The 18,254-nt window shown below is 41.4% G+C and overlaps 1 long non-coding RNA gene across 1 annotated transcript; it reads left to right on the top strand.

Moving 5' to 3' along the window:
• Positions 1-577: 577 nt before the first annotated feature.
• LOC127309445 (uncharacterized) lies at positions 578-2,370 on the top strand. Its single transcript, XR_007857153.1, has 4 exons — positions 578-884; positions 1,713-1,843; positions 1,987-2,071; positions 2,160-2,370. It is a non-coding gene; the product is annotated as an uncharacterized lncRNA (long non-coding RNA).
• Positions 2,371-18,254: the final 15,884 nt, after the last annotated feature.

The raw sequence follows: 18,254 nt of genomic DNA, 5'->3' as shown, positions 1-18,254 counted from the left end.
ACTCCAAGAGGGAGTATTTATGCTCGATAGTGGGTTCATGCCTACATTGACACAGGACGATGTGAGAAAGTTCTAAGGTTGTGTTGTGCTGTTGCCACTAGGGATAAAACATTGATGCTATGTCTAAGGATGTAGTTGTTGATTACATTACGCACCATACTTAATGCAATTGTCTGTTGCTTTGCAACTTAATACTGGAGGGGGTTCGGATGATAACCTGAAGGTGGACTTTTTAGGCATAGATGCATGCTGGATGGCGGTCTATGTACTTTGTCGTAATGCCCAATTAAATCTCACTATACTCATCATGATATGTATGTGCATGGTCATGCCCTCTTTATTTGTCAATTGCCCAACTGTAATTTGTTCACCCAACATGCTGTTTATCTTATGGGAGAGACACCTCTAGTGAACTGTGGACCCCGGTCCCACTACAACAAAAATGACATGTAGAGACGTCCTGGTTGAGACGCTTTTGTTTTCGTCTTCATATGGATATCCACCTAATGAATAAAGACGATTTAAAAGACGCTTTTGGGGTCGTCTTCCCGTGACAATATTCACCGTTCCCACCTCTTATAATTTCCCACCTCCCGAACTCCCCGATTTACATCTTCCGTCTACCACCACTAACCCACGACCAGATCTGTGAAACCTAGAGCCGCAGCCATTAGATCCCCGTGCCTCGGTAGTGCCTCTCCAGTGAACACTGCAGTGGCGACACCTCTCCTCCCCTCGTTGGTGCATGGTTCCTCGTCTGGTTGAAAAGTTTCCTGACGTGCTAAGCAGAGACGCGATCCAGGCAGACTCGGTGCAAGGATGCCCGTCGCCACAAGCCCAAGCGGACGGTAGCCTGGAATTCCATACGGTTCATGGTCCTACAGGTATGTTTTCGTAATAATTTAATCTCGTTCACAGGTATCTATTGGATTGGTACGTCTCTGCAGGATGCAGTCAATAGAGTAACGCTTGTCAGATGCCAGAAAATTAGTATTGCATTCCTTCTTGTTCAGTTGATCTAGTTAACAGTTTTATTCACATGCATGGTGTGGACTAAAAAAAGGGCATCACTCAAACTATTCCTAGATCGGGGATTACAATCCATTTCTAGGTTATTGTGGCCAATTGTGTGAGCTAATTAAATGCCTGGAACTTCCAATTTCATGATATAAGCATGATCAAATGGAAATTTGTGATATAAGAACTAATTCAAAGTTGAATTAGGACTCGCCCCAGATTTAAATCACAATTTTCATTTTAGCATGTACATATATTCTTGAACTTGAACTTGCACTGAAGATATCTTTTAGTACTTGTGTCCTCTTTTTTGATCTATATATAAGGGTCCATTTGCTGTGATTTACTTAGACCAAGTGGACTACTGAACGTATTGGTAAATTACTAACCTGGAACTATTTCTGTATTTTAAGGTATTGCCTATATGAAGTTTGTGGTGAAGTACAACAACGCAGTTAAATCTTAAAAGTGACGGCCCTTTCTTTTGCCAACATTTTTAGTTAATTTCTCCTTGACCTTGGTTGAGTTATTCATGTCTTATTGAATATGTAAGTTACATCACTTAAATAATCGAGACTAATTAATGTGTAAGCCTTGTGGATTAATTATATAGTTCAGGTTCTTAAGTACCTTCCATCCTTTGTTTCCCCTTAAATTATCTCCATTCAACGCCACTAACCCTTGTTTCTTGATAGGCTTCTAAAAAAATGCATCAAAGCTTCAAGTTGTACTGTCTAGAAGAGGATAGATAAGGTTCTGAAGATGGATCATGAGGATGTTGCTGCACCAGGCTGGCAGTACTTATTTTTCGAAGCTAATGAGTAATGTAAGTATCTACTTTTAATCTTAAAATAAATTACAGCTATAAATACCTTTTTTAGTGTTAGCACGGTACAAGTTCTGCAGAATATTATAAACTGGTGTACATTATTCATTTGTTTCTAACTTGAATTAGATTGTTCTGTGCAGAGTTATGGTGATCGCTAATTACCCTGATGCTAACCAGATATATATTTCAGCCAGTACTGAACATTTACGAACTGTGATGCAAATGGTTGGTATCCACCTTCGGTTTGTAAAACTAACCAAATGTAATAATATTTTTGAAGTGATGTCACTGATATTTCGAGATTTTTTTGCAGAAAGTGTTGTTGTAATTTTTTGATGATTCACAGTAATGAAAGACCAAAAGGAAAAGATCTACATGATGCTGCGAAGACCCGTTGGTGTTGAAGTACATGCAGAAGCTTAGATAGATTCTAGCTATTTATAATTATTACTTGTGTACTTAAGTATTTTCTGTTCATGATTATTTTGCCCCTCTTGTACATGTGCATAGAATTCAGTTGTAAAGACCAGTTTCCATTGATTAATGTATTACATTTATTTCCTTCCAAAGCAGTATAGAGTCTATTTATTTGCATGATGCACGTATTTTCTTCCTTCAATACAAGAGTTCCAAAAAAAAATGATTTTCTCCCATTGGCATGCCTCAAAGCGTCTCAACGTCTGGTAGAGACGTCACATAAGGCAGCTTCATGGTCAGATCCTATTACGTCCCTACGCACATAGACACGCCTTATAGAGCGTCTTAATTTAGCTAGACACGCTTTTAGTACGTCTCAACAGATTTTGAGACGGTGCATAAGGAGACGTTTCTATGACGCTTTTCCGGAGCGACTCTACAATTGCGTAGAGGCGAAATAAAGCGTCCTTAGGACCCAAATTAAACATCTTTACATGTCAATTTTCTTGTAGTGTCCAATTCTCTATACTGAAATACAATCCACTGCAATACTGTTCTACTGTTTTCTGCAAACAATCATCTTCCACACAATACGGTTAATCCTTTGTTACAGCAAGCCGGTGAGATTGACAACCTCACTGTTTCGTTGGGGCAAAGTACTTTGGTTGTGTTGTGCAGGTTCCACGTTGGCGCCGGAATCTCTGGTGTTGCGCCGCACTACATCCCGCCGCCATCAACCTTCAACGTGCTTCTTGACTCCTACTGGTTCGATTAAACCTTAGTTTCTTACTGAGGGAAACTTGCCGCTGTGCGCATCACACCTTCCTCTTGGGGTTCCCAACGGACGTGTCAACCACACGCATCAATGACCCATACTTATATAAAGAAGGAGTGGATGGTATTATGCGAAGATGTGTCCCCGAATATGAACAAAAGGAGATATTGAGTAAGTGTCATGGTAGTGTTTATGGAGGACATCACGCCGGAGATAGAACCGCACAAAAGGTTCTACAGTCAGGTTTTTATTGGCCGACTCTCTTTAAAGATGCGAGGAAGTTTATTTTATCTTGTGATGAATGTCAAAGAGTTGGTAATATCTCTAGGCGCAATGAAATGCCTATGAATTATACTCTTGTTATTGAACCATTTGATTGTTCGGGATTTGACTTCATGGGTCCTTTCCCTTCTTCAGAAGGTAATACTCATATACTTGTTGTTGTTGATTATGTTACTAAATGGGTGGAAGCCATACCCACAAAAAGTGCTGATGGTGAGACCTCTTTAAGAATGCTTTTAGATGTTATTTTTCCTAGGTTTGGAGTACCTAGATATCTTATGACTGATGGAGGTTCTCATTTTATTCATGGTGGTTTTAGAAAAACTCTTGCTAAATATGGTATTAATCATAGGATTGCTTCCGCTTATCATCCTCAAACTAGTGGGCAAGTAGAATTATCAAATAGAGAAATTAAATCTATCTTGCAAAAGACTATTAATAAATCTAGGAAAAATTGGGCTAGTAAGTTGAAGGAAGCGTTGTGGGCTTATAGAACTGCTTATAAAAATCCTATGGGTATGTCTCCTTATAAAATGGTTTATGGAAAAGCTTGTCATTTACCTTTAGAACTAGAGCACAAAGCTTATTGGGCTGTAAGAGAACTTAATAAAGATTTTAAACTTGCCGGTAAGAAAAGGTTGCTACAATTGAGTTCTCTAGATGAGTGGAGAACTGAAGCTTATGAAAATGCTAAACTTTTTAAGGAGAAAGTTAAGCAATGGCATGATAGAAGAATTATTAAAAGAGAATTTAATGTTGGAGATAAAGTCCTATTGTATCGGTCTCGTCTCAGATTTTTTGCAGGGAAGTTACTCTCAAAATGGGAAGGACCATATGTCATTGTGGATGTGTATCGTTCAGGGGCAATAAAAATTGCTTCGCTGAAAGGTGATGCCACACAAGTGGTGAATGACAAAGACTCAAGCATTATATTTCTAGAGATTCTTATAATGAAGATGTTGATGTTATTCGAGTGGTGACTCCGGAGACTTTCATCAAAGATCAAATTGATAGTTCTGCAGAGTTCGACTTTGAATAGGTAACAATTTTGGTAGTAAAAAGTCCGCGTTTAACTTTCCGAACAATGTTTTTGCTGTTTTTAGAAAATATGAAAAATTACGAGATCGAATCGGAGCGGGGGAGACGCACGAGGGCACGTCCCCACGTGGTGGCGCGGGCCCCACCCTGGCCGCGCCGCCATATGGGGATGACTCCTTGGAGTTCCTCTCCCACTCGGGTTCGACCTGGTGCTTTCCTTTTGTCGTGAAAGTTTTTGCTATATAATCCACCGGACCCCCCGAGGTCCGTATATCGTCTTCTCGTCGTGTTTTGTTTCGAGCTGTTTTCTGCCAGGATCCGTTTTTGATCTAGAAGCACCATGGTCTCTAGCAACAAGGACAAGGGGCCTTTTGAGGAAGATATTCAAGATCCCGAGTGGAAAGAGATCGATGAGAGTGTCAAGGAAGAAGTGAAGAAGATGTCATCAATAAAAAGAGAGCGGCAAGCTGTTGGGAGTAAGCCAATCTTGGTGGGATCGGTTAACACTCGACGTTCTTTTTCTCATAACTTGCAGGGACCCTTACCACCTGCTCCTAGCCTCAACTCTTTCCCTGCTGTGGAGGAAGCTTTACGGATTACCGATGAGTTTTGTGATCAATACCGTGTTCTGAGAAGGGAAGTGGAGATACTTTAGGAGGAGAACAACCGACTTCGCAGAATGCTAGAGCGGTTCCTCACTCCCATCAGGGTCGTTCCACCATCACCACCGAAGGAGTAATTCATCATTGGTATTGGCATCCCCTTGGTTTGTTCCAAGCTTGGGGGGAGTGCCGCGGTATCACATCATCACTATCTTTTACCTTTTTACTATCAAGTAGTGTCACATCATGAGTAGGGAAGTTATCATATAAGATGGTTTGCAGTGTGGAAGTATCTCTCTTTTAGTTGGTTATCTATGTATCCCTTGGTGTGAGTTATCGTTATGGAATATTAATGAGAAGTTTTATCATTTACATTTTGCACACCTTATTTTAGTTTGCAATTTCTGTTATATGATTGATCTTGTTGTTGGTATTGGCATCACTTTGGGAGCATCAAGTAAATCTATTTGGTTTTGGCAAACTTAGCGTTGGTCAATAGCAACATTACTTTGAGGCTTAAGTAGAAAAGAGGGAACTACATGTAGATATATTATTTCATTATCTATCTTTCTTGTTAGCTAATGAGCCTAGTATTCTAAAGTTAAAATTGTTTGTGCTTACAAGGAAGATGCATGATTGTTTCTATCACATGTATATTTGTTTGTTTCCCTCAACTCTTATGCTTGCTAACCAACCTTGCTAGCCAAAGACCTGTACTGAGAGGGAATGCTTCTCGTGCATCCAAAACCTTAAACCAAACCCCCGCCATTTGTGTCCACCATAACTACCTATTATGTGGTATTTAGCGCCACTCCAAGTAAATATTTCATGTGCTACCTTTAAATAAATCAAAAGTTATTACTTCTTATTTGTGTCAATGTTTTATAGCTCATGAGGAAGTATGTGGTGTTTTATCTTTCAATCTTGTTGGGCAGACTTTCACCAATGGACTAGTGGCACATCCGCCTATCCAATAATTTTGCAAAAAGAGCTGGCAACGGGGTTCCAGCCCCAATTAATTAACTTTCATTAATAATTCTCTTCACATGTTTTGCCCTGATTCATCAGTAAGCAACTTAATTTTGCAATAGACACTCCTCCATGGTATGTGAAATGTTGGAAGGCACCCGAGGATTCGGTTAGCCATGGCTTGTGAAAGCGAAGGTTGGGAGGAGTGTCGTCCATAAATAAAACTAAAGTACATGTGTAAACAAAGGAGAAGAGGGATGATCTACCTTGCTGGTAGAGATAACGTCCTTCATGGGAGCCGCTCTTTGAAGGTCTGTTTGACAAGGGGGTTAGAGTACCCACTACCATTCATTGACAACAACAAACACCTATCAAAACTTTACTTTTATGCTCTCTATATGATTTCAAAACTTGAAAAGCTCTAGCACATGATTTAATCTCTGCTTCCCTCTGCGAAGGGCCTATCTTTTACTTTTATGTTGAGTCAGTAAACCTATTTCCCTCTATCTCAAGCAAGCAATTGAGTTGTTGTGATCCAACCATTTATATTGTGATCTATTTAATCATGTCTTTTATTCTCCCTTGTTAAGTACAAATTTTATCTGAATGAATATGACTTTGAAGGTTATCTATGCTCGAAAAATAAGTACAATCTGTTAATTGTTCTATGACCAAGAACGAAGTTTGCCATCACCAATTATGATTTCCTATGTACCTTTATTTGTGATTTCCCTTTACTTGTCTCAAGTTGAGTTATATGAGGAAGTTGTTTACTAGAATGTCTTGTGTGAGTTAATAAATGTGATGCTTCTTGTCCGTATTTCATTTATCGACTCTTCACTCCATAAACATGTGGACTTGTTTACTGAGTTCAGTTTCGCTTGGGGACAAGCGAGGTCTAAGCTTGGGAGGAGTTGATACGTCCATTTTGCATCACTATTTTATATCAGAATTTACTGTTATTCATTGATATATTTCATATTTAGAGATGATACTTATGTTATTTCACCTATTTTGCATGTTTCATGATTATTGGAGAATCACTCACCGGAGTCAGGATTCTGCTGGAAAAAGCACCGTCAGGATACAATATTTCTGAAGATCAACAGTTGACGGAAAATATACCGAAGCTCCTATTTTCCAAATGACGGAGCCAGCCACAAGGGGAGGCCGAGGAGGGCCACCATGGACCCCCCATAGGCCGGCGCGGCCACCAGGCCTGGCGCGCCGCCATGTGGGGAGGGGGCCCACGACCCCCCTCGGCCATCTCCCTTTCGCGTACTTCATCTCCAGAAAACCCTAAGGTGCGGGGGAACATTGAGGAGAGACACAGCCGCCTCTGCGGGGTGGAAAAACACCAGAGAGAAAAGAGCTCTCTGGCAGGCTGAAATCTGCCGGGGAAATTCCCCCCCGGAGGGGGAAATCGTCGCCATCGTCACCGTCATCGAGCTGGACTTCATTGGGATCATCATCATCATCATCTCCACCGCCGACACCATCATCTCCACCGCTGCACCTCGTCTCCGCTGTAACATCTAGGTTTGAATCTTGATTATTTCATAGGGGAAACTCTCCCGGTGTTGATTACTCCTTGTTATTGATGCTATTGAGTGAAACCATTGAACCAAGGTTTATGTTCAGATTGTTATTCATCATCATATCACCTCTGATCATGTTCCATATGATGTCTTGTGAGTAGTTAGTTTAGTTCTTGAGGACATGGGTGAAGTCTAAATGTTAGTAGTGAACTATGTTGAGTAATATTTAATGGTTTGATATTTAAGTTGTGGTGTTATTCTTCAAGTGGTGTCATGTGAACGTCGATTACATGATACTTCACCTTTATGGGCCTAGGGGAATGCATCTTTTATTCGTTTGCTAATTGTGGGGTTGCCAGAGTGACAGCAACCTGAACCCCCATTGGTATATCGATGCATGAGGGATAGCAGGATCTCAGAGTTTAAGACTGTGGTTAGATTTATCTTAATTACTTTCTTGTATTTGCGGATGCTTGAAAGGGGTTTAATCACAAGTATGTATTAGTCCTAGGAAGGGCGGTGCATTAGCATAGGTTCACCCACACAACACTTATCAAAACAATGAAGATTAATCAACTATATGAAGCGAAAGCACTAGACTAAATTCCCGTGTGTCCTCGAGAACGTTTGGTCATCATAAGTAAACAAACCGGCTTGTCCTTTGTGCTAAAAACGATTGGGCCACTTGCTGCAATTATTATTCCCGCATTTTACTTACTTGTATTTTATTTATCTGCTATATCAAAACCCCCTGAAAACTTGTCTGTGAGCATTTACAGTGAATCCTTCATCGAAAGTACTACGATACACCCCCTATACTTGTGGGTCATTGATGTCTACGTGTGCTTCTATTCTTGTAGACAGTGTTGGGCCTCCAAGAGCAGAGGTTTGTAGAACAGTAGCAAGTTTCCCTTAAGTGGATCACCCAAGGTTTATCGAACTCAGGGAGGAAGAGGTCAAAGATATCCCTCTCATGCAACCCTGCAACCACAAAGCAAGAAGTCTCTTGTGTCCCCAACACACCTAATAGTTGCACTAGTTCGGCGAAGAGATAGTGAAATACAAGTGGTATGAGTGAATATGAGCAGTAGTAACGGCGCCAGAAATGTGCTTGCTGGCGTGCAGTTGATGGTAGTAATATTGCAGGAAGTAAAGATGCAGTAAAACAGTAAACAAACAGCGATAGCAGTATTTAGGAACAAGGCCTAGGGATCATACTTTCACTAGTGGACACTCTCAACATTGATCACATAACAGAATAAATAGATAGATGCTAGACTCTACACCCTCTTGTTGGATGATGAACACCACTAACTGTGTAGGATTACACGAACCCTCAATGCCGGAGTTAACAAGCTCCACAATATTCAATGTTCATATTTAAATAACCTTAGAGTGCATAACAGATCAACATAACCAAACCAAGTACTAACATAGCATGCACACTGTCACCTTCACACTACAAAAGGAGGAATAGATCACATCAATACTATCATAGCAATAGTTAACTTCATAATCTACAAGAGATCACAATCATAGCCTACGCCAAGTACTACACGATGCACACACTGTCACACTTACACCATGCAGGAGGAATAAACTACTTTAATAACATCACTAGAGTAGCACACAGATATATTGTGATACAAAACACATTGCAATCATAAAGAGATATAAATAAGCACTTCACTATGCCATTCATAACAGTGAATAAGTATTCTGTGAAATATAGCCTAAGAGACCCACACGGTGCACACACTGTCACCTTTACACACGTGGGACAAGGAGTCTCCGGAGATCACATAAGTAAAACCCACTTGACTAGCATAATGACATCTAGATTACAAGCATCATCATATGAATCTCAATCATGTAAGGCAGCTCATGAGATTATTGTATTGAAGTACATAGGAGAGAGATGAACCACATAGCTACCGGTACAGCCCCGAGCCTCGATGGAGAACTACTCCCTCCTCATGGGAGACAGCAGCGTTGATGAAGATGGCGGTGGTGTTGATGGAGAAGCCTTCCGGGGGCACTTCCCCGTCCCGGCGGCGTGCCGGAACAGAGACTCCTGTCCCCCAGATCTTGGCTTCGCGATGGCGGCGGCTCTGGAAGGTTTCTCGTACCGTGGCTTTTTCGTCGAACATGGTAGGGATTTCTCGACGGAGACTTTAAGTAGGCGGAAGGGCAAGGTCGGTGGAGTCCTGGTGGGGCCACACACTAGGCCAGCGCGGCCAGGGCTTGGGCCGCGCCGCCCTACTGTGTCCCCACCTCGTGGCCCCACTTCGTTTCCCCTTCGGACTTCTGGAAGCTTCGTGGAAAAATAGGACCCTGGGCATTGATTTCGTCCGATTCCGAGAATATTTCCTTACTAGGATTTCTGAAACCAAAAACAGCAGAAAACAGCAACTGGCCCTTCGGCATCTCGTCAATAGGTTAGTTCCGAAAAACGCATAATAATGACATAAAGTATGCATAAAACATGTAGATATCATCAATAATGTGGCATGGAACATAAGAAATTATCGATACGTCGAAGACGTATCAGCATCCCCAAGCTGAGTTCCTGCTCGTCCCGAGCAGGTAAACGATAACAAAGATAATTTCTGGAGTGACATGCCATCATAACCTTGATCATACTATTGTAAGCATATGTAATGAATGCAGCGATCAAAACAATGGTAATGACATGAGTAAACAAATGAATCATAAAGCAAAGACTTTTCATGAATAGTACTTTCAAGACAAGCATCAATAAGTCTTGCATAAGAGTTAACTCGTAAAGCAATAATTCAAAGTAAAAGGTATTGAAGCAACATAAAGGAAGATTAAGTTTCAGCGGTTGCTTTCAACTTGTAACATGTATATCTCATGGATAATTGTCAACACAGAGTAATATAACAAATGCAATATGCAAGTATGTAGGAATCAATGCACAGTTCACACAAGTGTTTGCTTCTTGAGATGGAGAGAAATAGGTGAACTGACTCAACATAAAAGGTAAAAGAATGGCCCTTCGCAGAGGGAAGCATTGATTGCTATATTTGTGCTAGAGCTTTGGTTTTGAAAACATAAAGAGAGCATAAAAGTAAAATTTTGAGAGGTGTTTGTTGTTGTCAACGAATGGTAGTGGGCACTCTAACCCCCTTGCCAGACAAACCTTCAAAGAGCGGCTCCCATGAAGGACGTTATCTCTACCAGCAAGGTAGATCATCCCTCTTCTCTTTTGTTTACACATGTATTTTATTTTTATTTATGGATGACACTCCTCCCAACCTTTTGCTTATACAAGCCATGGCTAACCGAATCCTCGGGTGCCTTCCAACATTCACGTACCATGAAGGAGTGTCTATTTGCAAAATTAAGTTGCTTACTGATGAATCAGAGCAAAACATGTGAAGAGAATTATTAATGAAGGTTGATTAATTGGGGGCTGGGAACCCCGCGCCAGCTCTTTTTGCAAAATTATTGGATAAGCAGATGAAGCCACTAGTCCATTGGTGAAAGTTGCCCAACAAGAATGAAAGATAAACACCACATACTTCCTCATGAGCTATAAAACATTGACACAAATCAGAGGTGGTAAATTTTGAATTATTTAAAGGTAGCACTCAAGCAATTTACTTTGGAATGGCGGAGAAATACCATGTAGTAGGTAGGTATGGTGGACACAAATGGCATAGTGGTTGGCTCAAGGATTTTGGATGCACGAGAAGAATTCCCTCTTGATACAAGGCTTAGGCTAGCAAGGTTATTTGAAACAAACACAAGGATGAACCGGTGCAGCAAAACTCACATAAAAGACATATTGTAAACATTATAAGACTCTACACCGTCTTCCTTGTTGTTCAAAATTCAATACTAGAAATTATCTAGACTTTAGAGAGACCAATTATGCAAACCAAATTTTAGCAAGCTCTATGTATTTCTTCATTAATAGGTGCAAAGTATATTATGCAAGAGCTTAAACATGAGCACAACAATTGCCAAGTATCACATTATCCAAGACATTTTACCAATTACTACATGTAGCATTTTCCGTTTCCAACCATATAACAATTAACGAAGCAGTTTCAACCTTCGCCATGAAAATTAAAAGCTAAGAACACATGTGTTCATATGAACCAGCGGAGCGTGTCTCTCTCCCACACAAGCATTTATTCAAACAAAAACAGAAACAAAAACAAACAGACGCTCCAAGTAAAGTACATAAGATGTGACCGAATAAAAATATAGTTTCAAGGGAGGAACCTGATAAATTTGTCGATGAAGAAGGGGATGCCTTGGGCATCCCCAAGCTTAGACGCTTGAGTCTTCTTGAAATATGCAGGGATGAACCACGGGGGCATCCCCAAGCTTGGACTTTTCACTCTTCTTGATCATAGTATATCATCCTCCTCTCTTGACCCTTGAAAACTTCCTCCACACCAAACTTAAAACAAACTCATTAGAGGGTTAGTGCATAATCAAAAATTAACATGTTCAGAGGTGACACAATCATTCTTAACACTTCTGGATATTGCCCAAAGCTACTGGAAGTTAATGGAACAAAGAAATCCATCCAACATAGCAAAAGAGGCAATGCGAAATAAAAGGCAGAATCTGTCAAAACAGAACAGTCCGTAAAGACGAATTTTAAAGTGGCACCAGACTTGCTCAGATGAAAATGCCCAAATTGAATGAAAGTTGCGTACATATCTGAGGTTCACGCACGTAAATTGGCAGATTTTTCTGAGTTACCTACAGAGAACCTTGCCCAAATTCGTGACAGACAGAAATCTGTTTCTGCGCAGAAATCCAAATCTAGTATCAAACCTTGCTATCAAAGACTTTACTTGGCACAAAAATGCAATAAAATAAGATAAGGAGAGGTTACTATAGTAGTAACAACTTCCAAGACACAAATATAAAACAAAGGTACTGTAGCAAAATAAACACATGGGTTATCTCCCAAGAAGTTCTTTCTTTATAGCCATTAAGATGGGCTCAGCAGTTTTAATGATGCTCGCGCAAGAAATAAGAGTTGAAGCAAAAGAGAGCATCAAAAAGCAAATTCAAAACACATTTAAGTCTAACATGCTTCCTATGCATAGGAATCTTGTAAATAAACAAGTTCATGAAGAGCAAAGTAACAAGCATAGGAAGATAGAACAAGTGTAGCTTCAAAAATTTCAGCACATAGAGAGGTGTTTTAGTAACATGAAAATTTCTACAACCATATTTTCCTCTCTCATAATAACTTTCAAAGGCATCATGAACAAACTCAACAATATAAGTATCACATAAAGCATTCTTATTCACATGCATAAAAGTATCATTACTCTCCACATAAGCATAATCAATTTTATTAGTTGTAGTGGGAGCAAATTCAACAAAGTAGCTATCATTATTATTCTCATCATCAAATATAGGAGGCATATTGTAATCATAATTAAACCTATCCTCCATAGTAGGCGGCACCAAAAGACCACTATTATTATAATCATCATAAATAGGAGGCAAAGTATCATCAAAGTAAATTTTCTCCTCAATGCTTGGGGGGCTAAAAATATCATGCTCATCAAAGCCAGCTTCCCCAAGCTTAGAATTTTCCATATCATTAGCAACAATGGTGTTCAAAGCGTTCATACTAATATGTTCCATAGGTTTTTTAATTTTCGCATCAAACCATCCATGTCTTAAATCAGGAAATAGAATAAGAAGCTCATTGTTGTCCATTATGCCTAACTAGTGAAAAATAAAAACAAGAAACAAAAAGATGCAATTGCAGGATCTAAAGGAAATAGCTTCGAGCACTCACACACCGGCAACAAGACTAGGAAATAGCTTAGTAGTCGGAGGATGTGAATACCTTTTACCTTACCTCCTCGGCAACGGCGCCAGAAAAGTGCTTGATGTCTACGTGTGCTTCTATTCTTGTAGACAGTGTTGGGCCTCCAAGAGCAGAGGTTTGTAGAACAGCAGCAAGGTTCCCTTAAGTGGATCACCCAAGGTTTATCGAACTCAGGGAGGAAGAGGTCAAAGATATCCCTCTCATGCAACCCTGCAACCACAAAGCAAGAAGTCTCTTGTGTCCCCAACACACCTAATAGGTGCACTAGTTCGACGAAAAGATAGTGAAATACAAGTGGTATGAATGAATATGAGCAGTAGTAACGGCGCCAGAAAAGTGCTTGCTGGCGTGCAGTTGATGGTAGTAATATTGCAGGAAGTAAAGATGCAGTAAAACAGTAAACAAACAGCGATAGCAGTATTTAGGAACAAGGCCTAGGGATCATACTTTCACTAGTGGACACTCTCAACATTGATCACATAACAGAATAAATAGATAGATGCTAGACTCTACACCCTCTTGTTGGATGATGAACACCACTAACTGTGTAGGATTACACGAACCCTCAATGCCGGAGTTAACAAGCTCCACAATATTCAATGTTCATATTTAAATAACCTTAGAGTGCATAACAGATCAACATAACCAAACCAAGTACTAACATAGCATGCACACTGTCACCTTCACACTACGAAAGGAGGAATAGATCACATCAATACTATCATAGCAATAGTTAACTTCATAATCTACAAGAGATCACAATCATAGCCTACGCCAAGTACTACACGATGCACACACTGTCACCATTACACCGTGCAGGAGGAATAAACTACTTTAATAACATCACTAGAGTAGCACACAGATATATTGTGATACAAAACACATTGCAATCATAAAGAGATATAAATAAGCACTTCACTATGCCATTCATAACAGTGAATAAGTATTCTGTGAAATATAGCCTAAGAGACCCACACGGTGCACACAATGTCACCTTTACACACGTGGGACAAGGAGTCTCCGGAGATCACATAAGTAAAACCCACTTGACTAGCATAATGACATCTAGATTACAAGCATCATCATATGAATCTCAATCATGTAAGGCAGCTCATGAGATTATTGTATTGAAGTACATAGGAGAGAGATGAACCACATAGCTATCGGTACAGCCCCGAGCCTCGATGGAGAACTACTCCCTCCTCATGGGAGACAGCAGCGTTGATGAAGATGGCGGTGGTGTTGATGGAGAAGCCTTCCGGGGGCACTTCCCCGTCCCGGCGGCATGCCGGAACAGAGACTCCTGTCCCCCAGATCTTGGCTTCGCGATGGCGGCGGCTCTGGAAGGTTTCTCGTACCGTGGCTTTTTCGTCGAACGTGGTAGGGTTTTCGCGACGGAGACTTTAAGTAGGCGGAAGGGCAAGGTTGGTGGAGTCCTGGTGGGGCCACACACTAGGCCGGCGCGGCCAGGGCTTGGGCCGCGCCGCCCTACTGTGTCCCCACCTCGTGGCCCCACTTCGTTTCCCCTTCAGACTTCTGGAAGCTTCGTGGAAAAATAGGACCCTGGGCGTTGATTTCGTCCGATTCCGAGAATATTTCCTTACTAGGATTTCTGAAACAAAAAACAGCAGAAAATAGCAACTGGCCCTTCGGCATCTCGTCAATAGGTTAGTTCCGGAAAACGCATAATAATGATATAAAGTATGCATAAAACATGTAGATATCATCAATAATGTGGCATGGAACATAAGAAATTATTGATACGTCGGAGACGTATCAGTCATCAAGGCTCGAGGTTGAAAAGACAGTTGTCAGCATCCACAGGCAATGCCTTAGATAAATTCTCCAGTTCAGAACCAAGCTCGTGCCCCATCAATAGCTGAAAAGTAAGGAATGCTCCGTAAAGACGAGAGTGTCGCTTCAATACCTCTATAGCTTTTAAGAATCGATGAAGAAGGTCTCCGCCATCTCCCCGAGGGTCTTGTTCTGATCTAACTTCAGGAACATCGTCGAAAATAATTTCGACCGAGCCCCCTTGGTCTTCTTCAACAGATCTTGGAGTTGGTTGCCAGATTCAGTAGCAAAGGAAAGTGCATCCGACATAGAGGGTACTCGAAGTTTGCTTCTACGGTCGATAGGCATATTGGCAGTATCTAGAAAATCACAAAGTACAATTCATCGTGTCAGGAAGGTATTCTGAAAGAAATATCATACAACTCTGGAGAAACTTACTCAGCAAATTCTCGATGGACTCTCGAAGGGCACCTTCCTTTTCATCGGCCTCCATGAAAGCTTTCTGCTGTGCTTCTTGATCGTCCTTCATCTTCTTCTTCAGATTTTTCATTTCCTCCTTTAAGCATGCATTTTCACCTTGCACTTCAGCTGCTAGCTTGTTGGCTTCCAACACTTGGTCAGCCGAAGCTTTAACAGCTCTGCGAAGTTGGATATTTTCTGATTCTAGGCGAGTGAATTGTTCAGCAAAATCTGCCACATCGTCAACTGTGGCAAAAATTGGCTGCAGCAAGAAAATTGAAAAAGATTATATCGGGCAACATAGCAGATAGACTTTAGCCGACACTTAATCTTCTTCGTAGAATCAGGCATTGGCTCGGGGGCTAAAGGATATTGCGTCGAATATTACTTACATGATCACAAGAAACTGGAGGGCGGAGGCGCTTGCAGAGGGATTAACCGTCGACAGAGGAACCTTGGCCACAGTTGTTCTTGGTGGAAGAATATGCTCAGCAGTCAAAGCATTTGACTCTTTTGCTGACTCAGCCTTTTCGTTCAATATTTTCGCTCTCTTCGAGAGAGTAATTTCATCATCATCCTCAGAGCTGAACAAAAGAAAAGTCAGTAAAGGCAACAAAACGAAATACAAGCAAAAATGAGCCAGATGATACTTACGATATGGACTCAATGTCATCCTCTTCTGCGAAGAGTGTCGATGCCCTTTTTAAAGGTTACGGAGTCGAAGCGTCGCGAGAAGGAGCAGGGGAAGCAGTTGCATCAGCATCATCATCTTGTCCGCTAGGACTTGATTCTGCTGTCGTTATCAAATCTTCGTTGATCTTCCTGTCGCATAGATCTAGTGAAGGCATCACCCTCGGGGCTTCATTGCCTTGGTGTTGGAGATATGCCCAAGAGGCAATAATAAAATGGTTATTATAATATATCTTTGTGTTTATGATAATGTTTGCTTACCATGCTAAAATTGTATTAACCGAAACATTGATACATGGGTGTTATGTAAACAACAAGGAGTCCCTAGTAAGCCTCTTGTATAACAAGCTTGTTGATTAATAGATGATCATGGTTTCATGATCATGAACATTGGATGTTATTAATAACAAGGTTATCTCATTAGGTGAATGATATAATGGACATACACCCAAATAAGCATAGCATAAGATCATGTCATTAAGTTCAATTTTCTATTCGCTTTCGATACATTGTTACCTAGTCCTTCGACCATGAGATCATGTAAATCACTTATACCGGAAGGGTACTTTGATTACATCAAACGCCACTGCGTAAATGGGTGGTTATAAAGGTGGGATTAAGTATTCGGAAAGTATGAGTTGAGGCATATGGATCGAGAGTGGGATTTGTCCATCCCGATGACGGATAGATATACTCTGGGCCCTCTCAGTGGAATATCGTCTGATTAGCTTGCAAGCATGTGAATAGTTCACAAGAGATGATATGCCACGGTACGAGTAAAGAGTACTTGTCGGAGACGAGGTTGAACGAGGTATAGAGATACCGGTGATCAAACCTCGGACAAGTAAAATATCGCGTAACAAAGGGAATCGGTATCGCATGTAAATGGTTCAATCGATCACTAAGTTATCGTTGAATATGTGGGATCCTTTATGGATCTCCAGATCCCGCTATTGGTTATTGGTCGGAGAGAAGTCTCAACCATGTCTGCATAGTTCACGAACCGTAGGGTGACACACTTAAGGTTTGATGTCGTTTTAAGTAGATATGGAATATGGAATGGAGTTCGAATTTTGTTCGGAGTCTCGGATGGGATCCAGGACATCACGAGGAGTTCCGGAATGGTCCGGAGAATAAGATTCATATATAGGAAGTCAGTTTCCAAGTTTGGAAATGATCCGGTGCATTTATGGAAGGCGCTAGAATGTTCTAGAACTTTCCGGAAGAAATCACTATGGAAGGTGGAGTCCCGGTTGGACTCCACCAACCCTAACTTGCCAACCAAGTGGGAGGGTGGAGTCCATGGTGGACTCCACCTCCTTGGCCGACCAAGAAAGAAGGAAAGGGGGGAGTCCTAGTCCCCCTAGGTTTTGCCCTTTGGAAGGTTTGAGAGTTGGACTCTTATTCGGATTCTAGGGATACCCCTTAGGGATTCCACCTATATAATGAGGAGGAGAGGGAGGGGGCTGCCCACAAGTTGGCCGCACCACCTAGGGCACCCAAGGGCCGGCGCCCAAGTGCCCCTCCCCTCTCCCAAACCCTAGCCGCCTCCCTCCTCATACACCTCCCACAGCGCTTACGGCGAAGCCCTGCCGGAGATCTCCACCACCACCGTCACCACGCCGTCGTGCTGGCGGGATTCCGAGGAGGATCTACTACTTCTGCTGCCCGCTGGAACGGGGAGAAGGACGTCTTCATCAACACCGAACGTGTGACTGAGTACGGAGGTGCTGCCCGACTGTGGCACCGTCAAGATCTTCGACGCGCTTTCGAAAGCGGCAAGTGATCGACTACAGCAACAACGAAATCTAATCTCGTAGGCTTTGGAAATCTTCGAGGGTTAGTCTCATGATCTTCTTGTTACTACCATCTTCTAGATTGGATCTTGGCTTGTTATTCGTTCTTGTGGTAGGAAAATTTTTGTTTTCTATGCTACGAATCCCATCAGTGGTATCAGAGCCGTGTCTATGCATAGATTGGTTGCACGAGTAGAACACAATGGTTTTGT

Source organism: Lolium perenne, chromosome 2 (genome assembly GCF_019359855.2).
Source record: "Lolium perenne isolate Kyuss_39 chromosome 2, Kyuss_2.0, whole genome shotgun sequence".
Classification (NCBI taxonomy): Eukaryota; Viridiplantae; Streptophyta; class Magnoliopsida; order Poales; family Poaceae; genus Lolium; species Lolium perenne.
The sequence above is the reverse complement of the archived record's forward strand: the minus strand, read 5'-3'. Positions and strand labels throughout refer to the sequence as shown.